This window comes from Zosterops lateralis, assembly GCF_965231275.1.
Source record: "Zosterops lateralis genome assembly, chromosome: 17".
NCBI lineage: Eukaryota > Metazoa > Chordata > Aves > Passeriformes > Zosteropidae > Zosterops > Zosterops lateralis.
This window is the reverse complement of record NC_139777.1, coordinates 13874451-13888840: the sequence shown is the minus strand read 5'-3', so window position 1 is coordinate 13888840 and position 14390 is coordinate 13874451. Positions and strand designations below refer to the sequence as shown.

General features: G+C 39.7%; 1 protein-coding gene across 2 annotated transcripts in view; it reads left to right on the top strand.

Annotated features, from left to right (window-relative positions):
- Positions 1 to 14390, top strand: part of MED13L (mediator complex subunit 13L) — a 165388-nt gene that overhangs the window by 88607 nt on the left and 62391 nt on the right. The gene's annotated exons all lie outside the window — the stretch shown is intronic.

Here is a 14390-nt window from a genome sequence, read left to right as displayed (position 1 = left end):
CTCCCAGCTCTAAAGGTTACAGTGTTCTCAGATCTTCTGGTACTTGCATTTATAGTCATCTGCTAAACAAGTTCTGTCAAAAATAATCTGAGTTAAGCTGAAACACAGATTTTCTAACGGGAATCATTTTGACAGAACTGGGTTAGGAAGTGACTAAACACGCAGTTATGCTGGGAGATTTGAAGGTAATGAGCAGTGGAGATGAAGTGGGGTGGCAACTTCTTCATCCATCCAGCATAGCTGCAGTCACACAGCGTCTGATGGCAGGGTGGGGACAGGTGGAAATCATCCTGCACATCAGACCTGTCTTCTCCATCTCATCGTGATCTCAGTGCGAGGTTTAGCTGCAGGAATGTTACAGTGCAGTGCTACAAACCATTGGATTTCTTCTGTAGCAAACTTGGTGCAAACCAGCTGCTTACAAATAGAAATTGGTTTTGCGAGAATGCGGGAATTAACCATGGATTTGTCTCCTTTCTAAAACCTGAAAGCGTTAATGTAGCTCGGAGTTATCTATTTTGTTACTGTTTACTTTGTGGCTGACACCCTGTGTGTAACCTTTGATTTCCCATCAATCTAATGGCAAGGAGCCATGGAAAGGTCCAGGTTTTTCCATACCTTCCCCTGTCCTGGCTGTGCGTAACCACCTTTCTCCCTTGTGTTTTCTCTGCTGCTTTTCTGATCATACCAACAACAGCTTAATTTTCTGGAAGATTAATTCCCTTAAGTGATGTAAGTAGGGGTCAATTCCAGTTTCTGGAAAAGAGAGGCAGCTCCTTTCAGCAAAAGCTGTTTGTTTTATCCACGTCACTGCAGCCTGAGTGCTCAGATTAAATGTGCTTGTGAGTCTCCTGCCTATTCCTGGTGTGTATCAATTTAATAAATTAAGCATCTGATACAGTAGATGATGTCTGTCAAAAGCAGCAGCAGCACTGGCATGGGAGGTAATACCACACTAGAATTCTGACAGATTAGTAAGTCCTGTGTCTGATTTACATGTGTGTGACACCAAATCAACCTGCACAGTGAGGGTTGTGTAGGGGATAATTGCATTTGTAAACAGAAGTGCAGTCTGCCATAAAGACATCCAGGCTGGAAGATGTCACAAAATCTGAGTTGATGTTTAGCTGTGTTTGTATTTAAGGTATTCAATATATAAATCTGACACTGAGGATTTTAGGGTTGGAGGGTGCACTCTTGATTTGTAGAAGATAATGTTTGTTGTTTGGGGGGGGGAGTGGGGGCGGGGGGAGGAGGGGTGTTGGTTTCTCTGTTTTTATAAGTTCTTGTCACTATAGATCCTTTGGATCTGCACCATTTTAAAAGTGCTTATTTAGCAATAATAATTATGTCTAATTAAGAAATAGTTTTTGTGTAGTTTCAGGTTCTTGTTTTTTTTTTTTTTTTTTTTTTTTTTTTTTTTTTTTTTTTGCTATAAATATTACATTAAATTAACTAATCTTCCTGAAAGATTGCAGTAAAGACTGCAAAAGTGGACAGTAGAGTCAATTGTGGACAGTAGCAACAGTAGAAGGAGGCTTTGGGCACTAATCTGTCCAGACACCTTTTATTTAATCTTTTAAGCTTTCTTTCTCAGCATAGCACAAAAAGCTATCTTCACAAATTGATTCATGTTAATTCCAGATAAATTCTTTGTGGAGCTCTTGCTTTAAGCAGCAGCTTGTTCTAGATAAAGGAATAAGGAATAGTCACAGGAAGAAGAGTCCAACTGAGGGTGTTTAGGTATTTTAATGTAAAATCTTCATAACAAAAAAAGGGGCATTTTATAAAATATTACTTAGAGCCTTGGTGTTATGTAAAGTAAGAGAAATAAGTTGCATGTGTGTACAGTAATCAGATTGGAGTCTGGGAACAGGCAATCCCTATTGAAAACACCTGCTCTGTTCTCCTTGAGTTTGGAAAGAGATCTGTATGGATATATTCCCCCTTGCATGGTGGGAACCAGCAGGTGTCTTTCTGCTAAAGAAACAACCATCTCTAAAGTCTGCTTTTGTACTTTTTTGCTTGTGGCAGAGTTGCTCATCTCAAGTTTCCGATGTCCAGAGTAACTAATGCCATTTCAGGAATACACTAAGAAGTCCTGGGCTGGGTGTAAATGAACAGGGAAGGAGTTGAAAGTCACAAGCTGGCTTTCAAGGAGTCAAGTCCTTCAGGGCCTGTGGTTTTTGTGAATGGCATTAAAGGAGAAGGATGGGAGGGCTGCGATTTCAGAATGAAGTCAAAGATGAAGTGGAGCATGGCAGTGGCCTTGACCTACTTATGCTGAGATGCGAGAGGGAGGCCTAAGAACAACAGAGGGCCTGGCCTGCCTTCCCAGGCAGTGCTGGGAACTGAGTGCAGGATGAGTTTCCCTGCCCTTCCAGGAGGACTGAGGGAACAGCAGAGGGAGTTCCAGACAGATTCTTGTTTTGTTTTGCTTTCAGTGCAGACCAGATGCTTTTGACAGGAAATTTAGTGCAGAACTTGTGGGTTTCCTTTCCTAAGTATCTTCAGTGTTATATGTCACATCCTAAATAATTCTACACATTTTATTATTATCCTACAGCAGTGTGTCTAAAATAGGTTTCATGCTACTGATGGGAAATGGCAAACTTGATTATTTTTTCGCACAGCTTTCTAAAGGAGATCTGTAGGTTTGGAGTTCACAGAACTTGTCTGATCTGAGGCATTGGTAGTACCTTTCACTGTATGAGGAAAATTCATTCTCACAGTCTATATAGGGTTTTTATTGGCTTTGGAAACCACCATAGTGAAGCGTTAAACAACTTACTGAAAAAAAAATGATGTTCATCTTATGTAAGAATGTTTGCTGACTGTTTTAGTGATTGTTTTCTTAGTGTGTAGGAAACTGGGGGGAAAATCAGTTTGTTTTGAGCTGTATGAGCAGCTTAAGTAGTTGAGTTGTTTTTAATTAAATTCAATGTAAAGAACACATGAAAAAAGAATTGCTGCTTTTTGTAGCTTAAATAATTTATGGGTCATCCCGTCTTCCAAAAGTGTGCTGGGTATTTTTAGCCTTAAAAAAACCTACTACATCAGTAGAATATTTAGAATTAGAGCTTGTTCCTCTTCTTGTTACTTGGTGAGAAGGCTGACAGATAGGAATGCGGTTTAGGCAGCCCCTGTGCACTCTGTGAACCAGCATGGATGGGGCAGTGGGATTGCAGTCAGGCTGCAGGGACATGCAGCTCTTGGATTGCAATTCCCAAACAGGTTTCTGGCTGTCACTGTCTCATACTTGACAACCTCATATGAAGTGCTGGGACACAGAAATCTCTGAGTTACGAGTGCATGGATATCTTAATAAATATCCTGAGCATTCCATATCAGATCTCCTCCTGTAGACCTAATCCAGGAACTTTTCCCTCTGTAACAGCTCAGTCGCTGCATCCACAGCCAGTTTTGGTCAGTGATACCAGAGTTGACAGTGAGCGTTGTTGCAAGCTGCATTTGCTTTGTGCCATTCCAGGAGCTCCTGCAGTCAAGTCAGTGTCTTCATATGAAAACATGAGGTTTGGGGAGCCCTGGAGAGGAACTGCTGTGCCAGGAGCAGTTGGGAACTAGTGGAAGCACCGGAGCACCCTGGCTGAATCCCACACAGAGCTTTGCTCCTGGCACAGATAATGTCTTCTGGCAAATGGCATTCAGGTGTTTCATTACATGGTGACATAGTGCAGTAAAAGCAAAGTAAAATAAGTTGAAGTGCTCTATTTAAATTTTTATGGGGATTTGAATTCCTCAGCTGAGAAAAAGTAAATAATTGTGCATGTACATTTTGCTGTGATGCAGCAAAGAAGAGGGTTTTATTTCCTTGACTTGGAGAAAAAGAAGTCTTATAAATTATTTTAATTCTGCACATTTGTGTACTTGTATTTTAGCCATCTTAAAAAATTCAGCAATGTGATCATATATGTGTCTTGAAAATGGTGTCTAGTGATGCTATAGTAATATATAGGTACAGTATTGCCAACACCATTATAAATGAGGAAAGGCTGGGCAGGAAAATAATAAAAATCAATCTGACTTAATTTTAAATAATGTGCTCTTATTCCTGACTTGTCAAAATAAATGTGACAGAAATACAGAGTAATAAGAAATACTGTGTATTTTCCAATAATTCTTCGTACCTCTGTAAAAATAAGCCTTTCTATTTCAGTTTAAGAGGCTTAGTTCCCAGAGAAATATTTTCATATTTTTGAGGTTTAAGTTCTGCAATGTTATGTTCATCTCTGCTGAGTTTCTTCTGAGGATTACTTACAGTTTCAGTAAAACCGTGCACCAAGTTGGTGTGTTATATCTGTAGCTGGTGTTACTTTAATTGGTAATCTTGTGTGTGCTAAAGCTGAATTATCTGTTACTTACTCTGAAATATTGTGTAGTGTACCAAACATGGTATACTCTGAGTTTGTATTTTAGCAGAAGGAATAGTCCTAAAATAGAGATTTTAAGTGTTTTCACATGCAGTTTTCAGGCAAAAGCTGCAAATATATCAAGGTGATATCAAGGTGTTCTTGATATCACATGCTTATGTTTATAGACCTTTCCAAGCAATTTAATATCATTTTATTCAAGTGTATTAATCTAATACCATTAATAAATATAACATTTTTATGTTTTATAGGCAAGCCAGCAAAATATTATTAGCAGCTTAGGTTTACTTAAGGATACTATTAAAATGGTTTGGGTAAATGCTATTCAAACATTACCTTTTTAATAACCTATTATCTATTCTTATATATGCTACTGGTAGTCTTGGATTATTCTGTGTGTTTGTATTTCTGGAATTTTGTATGTAAAATTCTTGATCTAAAATGTTAGTACACTGTGCAGGAAAAAAGCATCTTGGACTGAATGTCTCAATATTCATGTGCTTTATCACTAAAGTAACCTTCTAGATAAGCTATAAGTTAAGGGGTATTCAGTATTCAGTCGTCTTTTTATTGTTTTTTTATTTAATAATAAAAATAATAAACCAGAAATTTTCTAAAAGCTGGTAAGAACGGTGCTGGAGCATGCTGTAACATTTCCATTGCCTGTTTGAAATGTGTGACCCAGTTTGCCGTGGCTGTGCCCAGCTGTGCATCGGGGCGTGGGGCCGGGCTTTGTGTGGTGTCCTTCAGGAATGGAACCGAGCAGCTGGAGCCGGCCCCAGCCTCAGGGCCTGGCCTTTTCATCTCCTTCCCTTCCCATTAAAAACAGAGTAGCAAAGCAACCCCAGGCACCGATTCTTCAGATTCCTTGCCCCTTACCAATCAGGATAAGGTCCTGGGAACAATAGAAGGGCTCCCTGCATGGGGTCATTGGTGAGATGTCACTGGAGCTGTGCTTCCAGTTTGCTGCACATCCCCACTTGAGCCAATTCAGGTGATGCTGTGCAGTGCCTTACCCTGCTGTTTGCTGGAGGCATGGACCTGAGCCAGCCACCTCAGATAAAGCAGCAGGGGTGTTGGTAGGTGTGCTGGGGGCTATTCAGTCACGTCATAGCTTGTATTGATGATAGAAGTGAGATAGAAATTGTTTCTTCACAAGTGTGCCCTTGTCTTGGTAAGAGAGGTTCTGTGGCTGGAGTGACCTCCTTGTCTGAATGCAGCATTGTCTCAGTGCTGCTGCTGCAGCTGACGGGGCACTTGCCCGGGGTGTTTGGAATGTCTGTGTGTCTGTGTGTCTGTGGCAGCCAGCAGGCAGATCAGGGTCCCTCCTGTCACACAGCAATTCCCAGCCTGAGGCAGCAGGCTTGGTACTCACAGAATAATCAGCTGTGGCAGAGTCTTGTAAAAGGATCTATGTAAACTCCAGGTGTTTGGCTTCTCATAAGCTTCCAGCACAGGAGACAGATACTCCTGACCAACATCCACCAGTCTGAAATGAAATGGTAACAGAATTCTCATCCCTTTCTGTCCTGAGAAAGAATTCCATCATGCCCTCTGCTTCCAAAGGCACCCTGTATTCCTGGGCTGTGTTGAGCCGTGACAGACATTCAGGAATATCTGTTAGAGTGTCACAGTCTGATTCTTGTGGGGTGCCCAAGACTTTGGATTGCCTTTCCCCCTCTGAAATACTCAGAATCCATGAATTTCCAGTGTGTGTTTCTAACTACCACTTCCTTGTAGGATTTTGAAGAAGCCAGGATATCCAGGATATGTGCGTTAGGGTATATGTTTCCATGTGTTTCCTCTTTTACCATCTAGGGGGGATGTGCTGGCACATTCTTTTGAGGATTCCAGTTTATAAGGCAGAAAAGTTGCCAGTTTTGACATTAAGGATCTTCTTTACTAATTTAATTAATGTTAACAAACAAATACATAAAACTGACCTAGTAATCTTTAACTTCTGGATGCTGTAAAACCTTCTCTTGTAGTCATTTTTTCTGGGCAATGTTATTTATATATCCAAGTATTTGTGTATGTAAGGTTACTGGAATGCCTGTATATATTCTAAATATTTGCATTATTTAATGTAATTGAGAGATTATCTTCCACTTTTATAACTTAAAAAAATATACTTATTTAAATGATTGAAATAGTTTGCACAAGGGATATATAAAAGGCAGGTAGTTCAAGTAAATAAGTTGCCTATTTCTCCTTTTCTTTCCGTTTTCATGCCTTAATTTTATTTGTGTAGTTTAGAAGTGACTGAGTATCTTCATTAAGTGTTTTTGGGTACATTTATGTCAGATACTTGAACTTCAGTAATTATATATGAAGCCTGGCTTAATCAGGACTTGGTGACCTATTAGTGCAGTCCGACTAAAGTTTAAGCTCCTTTTCTCATTATACTCAGTACTGGCACTGTGTGTAAAGGATCAACTAAGTGCCCCTGATGTGCTGTTAATGAGATTTGTCAGGGCTCCCAGTTGCACTGTCTGCCAAACACAAGTGTTGTCACTTACTGTATCAGTAATGAATTGACTTAAGGGCTTCTGTAGATATTTAGAGGGCCTTAGTTTGGAATATTTAAATCTGTTGCTACTCTAATTGTAGGTGCAGTGCAGCTCTGCTCCCTGTGCTGCAGGAACCTCCAGGAACAGGAGAGAATGGCTTGCCTGGGTTTCTGAAAATGAGGCTGCATTTGGGCCATAGACTGATTCAAAATCCTCATATATGGTCTTGTGAGTTCTGCAAAAGCAGTACCACTATGGGGTTTGTTTTCAGTCAAATTCAAAAGTAAATACACTTTCTCATATTCACAAATAAATTGTTGTCCAAAGCAAAAAATCTTCAATCTCTCTCCAAACACAGGAAAGAAAACTTCAATTGAGAGCAATTCCATTGAATTATTTCTGTCAATAATACCTTTTTAATTTTTTTCCTGACATTTTTATATCTCTTATAAATAACTTAATCTTGAAGTAAAGCTTTGTTTCATAACAGTTATGTAGGTTATTTATTCACAAAGTCTGTTTTCTGAGATTTATGTTCCCTTAAAAATTTTTGCAAACCTGTATTTTCTGAAGACTCAGACTGAAATGGTGGTGAGAGGGGAATGGTTTTAAACTGAGAGTAGGTTTAAATTAAGTGTTAGGAAGAAATTCTCCCCTGTCAGAGTGGGCAAGGCCCTGGCAGAGGTTGCCCAGAGAAGCTGTGGCTGCCCCTGGATCCCTGGAAGTGTCCAAGGCCAGGTTGGACAGGGTTTGAGCAACCTGGGATAGTGGAAGGTGTCCCCGCCCATGGCAGAGAGTGGAACAAGTCCTTTAAATACTAAAAAATTATGTGATTTTTGTGCAATACCACATGATCCATTAGGTGTTGTGCAACCAGGTCCCTTGTTTAAGAAATCCTCAAATGATAGGGATATAAATGGACTATTTTGTGACTGCTATGAAGCAAAAAAAGTTATGGAAATGCTTATTTTTAAACACTAATTGTCTGGAACCATTTATAAAGTTGAGCAAAAGCTGTATTAGTCTTCTGAATGCCTGTAGTGTTTTAACTTACTAAATGGTTGGATTCAGGATAATGCACAGCTTTAAAGTAGCTTTGGCAGAGATTTACTGCTGATTTAGAAGACAGCAAACTTGAATGAATACTTGGTATATCCTATGTAATCTAAATAAGGCTGTATAAACCAATTCCTCTGGGTGGGCCTGTAACCAAACAAACCCATATCTGAACAATGAACAGGGAGCTGTAGGCCAACCTTTCTGAGGCTGAAGTGAACACTGCAGAGGACCAATCTGCTGATACAAACAGTTACACAGCAGATTCATCTTAAAATGCGTCACCATTTGTGAACTCTGTTGGCAACTGAGAAAAGCAAAATTCTGAATTATGGCTCCAGTCTGTTGGTAAGAGGACAGAAGTACTGCTCACTGCTTCTCCCTTCTGTTTGCTTCCAATGTCTCCTTCTCTTCTCCTGCATAATCACTCTAACCAAACTCTGTCCTGAGCTCAACAATATTTATTTTTAAACCTTTCTAGAACAGGAGGAGCTGCTGTTGGAGCAATGATGTTTGGTGGGACAAACTGGGTAGAGTTGGATTAGTAAAGTGCATTAAGAATCCACTGGTTGTTATTCTTGGATGCTCTGAGTTGTTGCAAGAAGTACTGACTGGTGACAGGGCTTTTACTTTTTCTCTTTGAGAAATCTCGTATGGTTAAAAATAGCTTTTTCATTGAAAAGAGTGGGGCAGGAGGGGGAGGAAGGGAGAGGTTCTGGCAATGGATGTGCGATTCGTTGCTGCAATACCTCCCTCAAACTGGGATTTTGGGGTGAATTGTTGAAGAATTTTGCCCTTTGAAGGGCAAATCCTCAGGAAAAAGCTACTTCTCCTGCTTGGGATTGCAGGGCAGACTTTGTTCCTTCAGTGTGAACTCTGCACAAGTTACGTGTGGCCTGAGCTGGAGGCAGGGTGAGGAGCATGTATGGAGCAGGTCCTTTCTCAATCCCAAATGCTGGGCAACTGTCAAGTGCTCTCACTTGGGCAGAGAAGTGACTTTTTATGTTCTGAGTGTCTGCACTTTGGAAGTTGAGAATTCCTGGACAAGTGACTGGATAACATCTTGGAAACAACAATTGGATTCTCTAGCAGTGTGTGGGTCTGGGCTGTCTGGATTCCCTCAAGGTAGGATAGACCCACTTGTCTGGACCCACAACTGGGCAGCCCTCAGCCTCACAGTCATGGCACACAGTATATTTATGTCCAGTTTTCTTTCTGAAAAATCAATAGGCATAAAATGTTGTTGTAATAAATCAGCCTGCATCAGTCTCTCAACTCTACCCTGTTAATAAAGGTAAGAGTGGGTAATTCCTAAGGAGCAGACCTTTTTTTCCAGGTGCCCAGCAAAATCCTCTTCCAGCATTGCCAAACTAATCTTTGCCCATACTGTGCTTGATGCTGCCACCTACTGCCATCAGGTCTGGTGGTGCAGCAGGGATCAAACCATGGCTTTTTCCTGTGGCAACACGTGTGGTCCTTTGCTGTAATGACACATCTGCAGACCGGCCGTTACAAGGCTTGGATGTGGGTATGTTCTTCAGGATGGGGAGCACTACTTCAGTAGCTTATGTGGGTTACAGAGAATTTGCATTAAACAGGGAAAAGATTCTAAATCCTGACTCTGTGTGTGTAGAGTTGCCTCAGTGAATATTTTGGTCAGGGAATTGCAGATGAAGTATCCTGTGATCCCAGGCCACGCCTGTGGCAGTGCCTTTAAATCCTTGGTGATCTATGAGGAAAAACCCAACAGGAATTCCTCATGCATCACTGGATTTGGCAATGCTTGTGTGAAACTCACCTGTGTGAGACTTGCAAAATATCTTCCTGCAGTAGTAAACTTCTCACTTTTCCCTCCACCCATTTCTTCTTGCCTTGTTCAAGTTTTATCTGGATTTCTGAGGAGCAGTCCAGATTTGGACTGAAAACCAGTTTTCTTACTGTGCACTGTGTAATGATGGCCATCTTTAAGTGCAGCACTGCACTGCTAGACACTGAAATGTTTGGGAAAGTTGAAACTTGTGTGGAGGGCTGATGCCTTCCCCTGATTCCTGTCAGTCTGAATGTCTTGGTGACAGTTTTTGGAGTTGCCTCCCTGGAGGAGTGGGAGAGGGAAGGCATTCCGAGAGAAGTGGGAGCTGTGGGTGCCTCTGGGAAGGATCCAAAGACTTCCAAAGGTGCCACGACTGAAGATGTGACATGGCAGAGTGAGAGACTAATGCTGATGGCCGCGGTTTGTGCAGGCACAGCTCTGGGGAGAAGAATTTTGAAGGACAAGGTGGTAATGCAGGGGTAGATTGAGTTTCTCACCAGGCAAGGGGCTTTTCTCCTGAGGAAAGCAAGATGCAAAAATTACTTTGAGAGATCTCACCTCTTTTTAATCTCTTCATGTTGCCAGCTGTTAAAGACATGGGGAACTGCAAGTGTTTTTTGGATGATGATGTCAGTACATCTAATTATATAATTTCCATCTGCTGACTGGAAAGCTGATGGAGAAGAGCTGAAGGAAGAACATTAAAATATCTTCCTTTTTTTACCTTGTTGAAGGACCCAACAGTCTAAAATATGGAATGGGATGTCTAATGTACAGAATTCTCTCTTTACTAGTTTTCAGATTATGTAGAAACACGTATGTGTGCACACAGTGTTGCTGAAACCACGTTTAGATCTGACATTTTGGAGAGCATTTCTCTAGGAGAGACACGTACAGGGAAATTATTTACTGCCCTGCTCAATTCCTAGAAAAAGATTTAATTTAGGAAGGAGTGGAAATGTTGCCTGAAGAGTATCAGATTCTGCCTAGTTTGGCCCCAGCCATGAGACAGATGTAGCATTTGGCCAAGTCAGATAAAAATCAGACTAATACAGTTACTCTGGGCATTTCAGGAAGCTGCCTACAATTATTGTGCTTCTAATTTCTTAAAAAGGAATATACCCAGATCCTAAATAATCCCTTACCATAAAAATTGTCTCCAGCAGTGGTCAGAAGTGGGACAGCTCAGGGAAGAGTCTTTGGATCATGTCAAGAATTCAGTTATTTTTCTGTACACTTGGTCAGGTTCCTGCTGGGTTTGACAATACCACTTGACATATTTTTATGTTTAACAACTGTTGATGATTTTTTCTTTTGTGCATTTAATTGAGTTTGAACCTACACAGAATTTCAGCCGGCATAAATACTTGTTGGTAATTAATACCATAGCTCATCTATGCAATGGGTAGAAAAAAGGTTGGGATTTTTGGTTTAATTTTTTCATTCATTAATGTACTTTAGACCTCCTACTTCCTGTGTGAAGGAGAGAATGTAACTCTATATCCTTTTTTGTCTCAAGCCTTTTGATTTTAGTACACATCTGCTCTCTCTCTGTTCAGTTCATCTCATTCACAATGAAAACTCCTTATGTTCTTTGTATAGAATTATTATTTCTTTTGCCTCCTGTTCCTTTTCTTTATTTATATTAATTTTGAGGTTTTTTAGTGGAGGGTTTTTTCCTTGTTGTTTTTTTTTTTCCCCTCATCCAGTCTGACTTCTCTGAAGTTGTACTACGGAGCTTTGCCTTGAATTCTAGTTTTATATTTTTCCAGTATCATAATCAGAGCAGAATTTGTTTCTGTGCTGTTTGCTTTCTTTTAATTCTCATTATTTAGCCTTAATAATTGTGACATCTCTTTTAAATGCAAAGTTAAGTCAAGGACTGTGTCTCAATGCTGGAAGAAATCAAAGAGGGCTAAGTGATCTCAGGAGAGGCACTTAAGTAGCTGTAGTGTTTGTATAAGTGAGAGAATTAAAAGAACTAATTAAAGTAAGCTGGAGCACTTTATGAACTGCCCACACAGACCTGTTTAATACAGTTCAGTCCAAACTTGTAGCAATTGTATTGATGGTAAAAATTACAGAGAAAAAAATATTTCACTGATGGAAGTTAGCACAGAGACAGCTGTTCTAAATGAAGGAATTAAATAATGTAAACCAGTTGATTGAGAAATTCTACTGGCCAATGACTTTACTGTCCATTCCCTACCCTTTGCATCAAATGTTCATTTTATTTACAGGAGCTAACACTGTCAGCAACACCAAATCTCTTTTATTCTGTTATAGTGGCTGTTCTTTGTATTAAAGGTGCAGTGTAGCAGGATTTGCTGTTGTACTTCATTATTCTTAAGGCCACTTTTCTCACAAATCCATGATTGTTCCTGTTTGTGTCACACACACACACACACACTGGTAATTTCTACTGCATTTCCATTTCCCTTTATGTAGCATTTATGATCTTCGAAGATTCATTTTGGATGTAAATTACCAGTTCAAGAGTATAAAAAGAGAAATCTGTTTAATGTTCCAATTTTGAATGACAGTTTTGCATGAGTGGAGATGATTTACTTTGAGTTAAAAAATAAACCAGTCAATCCTTCTACAATACACTGTCACAATAGAGATCTTGAAATAAGATTGTTAGTTTGGTGGGGTTTTGTTTTGCTCAAGTTGCAAACTGCAAACCACTGTTTTGAGACTGGACTGACTTTGGTTTATTGCATGTTTTCCTGAAAATTCTTTTGATTTTATATTTAAGGGCATCTTCATGTACTGCAGCTTTGTCATTTGTGTGGTATTACAGAAAAATCGAAGTCTCCTGGAGAACAGATGGACCAATAAAGTCTCCACCAAACCTCCATATTTATTTTAGAATCTATTTCTGGTACAGTGCAATCAACAGCAACAAAGAACTAAAAATAGCAGTGCTTTATTTTAGGCTCTCCTGATGCCTCTGTGCTTTTCTGGCACTGTGCTTTGTGTCACTGACGTGCTCGTGTGACCTGTCTGCTCCTTGGAGGTGGATTTTTGTAATTTGCTCTCTGTTTTTGTTCTGGGCTGCTCTAATAAAGCTGAGCGCACAATCTCCTTGCTGTAAAACTCCAGAGATTGAACAAGGAAGACTTGACTTCCACCACCTCTGGAGCCAGGGGATGTTGTTCTGTTCTCACCTAGCTGGGTTACAACAGCTTTGGGGACACAGTTGGTTCATGCTTCAAGAGTTTCCGAAATCTTTTGAGAAGGTTCAGCAATATTTTTTTAAATGAAAACACTGATTATTTGAAGAAATAATTTGGACCAAAGTATTTTAAAAATAACGATATTTTCTGTAAACGTTAATAAACAATGAAAATCACAACTGAAGTGAAGTACTTAATTACACAGTTGGCAATGTTGCAGTAATTTCACCTGTCTTTACTCTTTGCAGATGCATCCTGCATTGGAATTCCACTGCTTTGTTAGAAACAGTAGTCAGTTGACTTTATTGATGTGATTTTACTGTTAAGCTTTTAAATATTATTACTTTTTCTAAAAGTCTCTATAAAAGCCAGTCAAGTGAATTTTTACATACTGTGTGGGTAGCATGTTAAAGCAAATAAATAGTTTAAAGCAGTTTATAGTAAAAAGCATACTGGAAATGTAAACATGTGTTAAGCAAGACAAAGATATGGTTAGTTACACACACAAACCAACCAGGAGATCACAGAGAAGCAGCCCTTTTTATTAAACAGTCAGATGGCACTGCAAAATAATATCAGTGTCATTCTGCCAAAAGCAGCAGATTGCCACCTGGGGTGGGTGAAAGAATCATCCCTGTGCTAGTGTTCCAAAATTTGTAAGAGGTTTTTATGATGTAGTTAAAAATCTTGGATTTGGAGGCAGTTAAGAGCATCTCTGTGATTTAATGTGCAGGTATCTGCTTGTAGGATTTGCTGGCACCATTAGGCAGCTACTTCATGTTTCTGTGAGTGGGAATTGGGCATTATTTGTTTCCTCAAGATCCCGCTTGGTGTCTTTTTCGATCTAACAGCAACCAATTGCTTTTAAAATCTAGCTCTGAAGTTGGTTTGTGATGTAAGTCCTGTGTTCAGTGAGTAAAGGATATTAAATCCAACTGAGGGTTTGTGAGATTTAGTATTTTAAATGCCTGAGTGGGTTTTTTTGACCAGTACTTCAACTTTTTTTGAAAGTTCAATATGAAAGCTTTAATTTTGTCACTCCTGTTTATTTTCCTTTGTAGCTTCTCAAGTAATTCCTGTTAAATGAGTGAGGCTTATCCACCTGTTTCTGAGAGTGGCAATAGAAATACATATTTGTTGGAATGTTTCATTATGGATAGAATTATTTAACTCTGCATTCATGGGGCTGTTTGTGTGCATGTGCACATAATCCCAAGCACAATTTTTATGCACACAGTTTCTGTCAGCATGTTAGAGAATATGGTTTGTGGGCAAAACCCCTGAGCTGACACACTGCTCTTCCTGGCTTTCTTGTTTTGAAACAATTCTGGAGCATCTGTCATTGTTTCACACAATTTCCTGTAAAGCTGCCTGTGGCAGTTGCACTCATTCTTTATTACCCAAGGGCTTTGCAAGCTATAAAATAATATATCTGACTACCTAA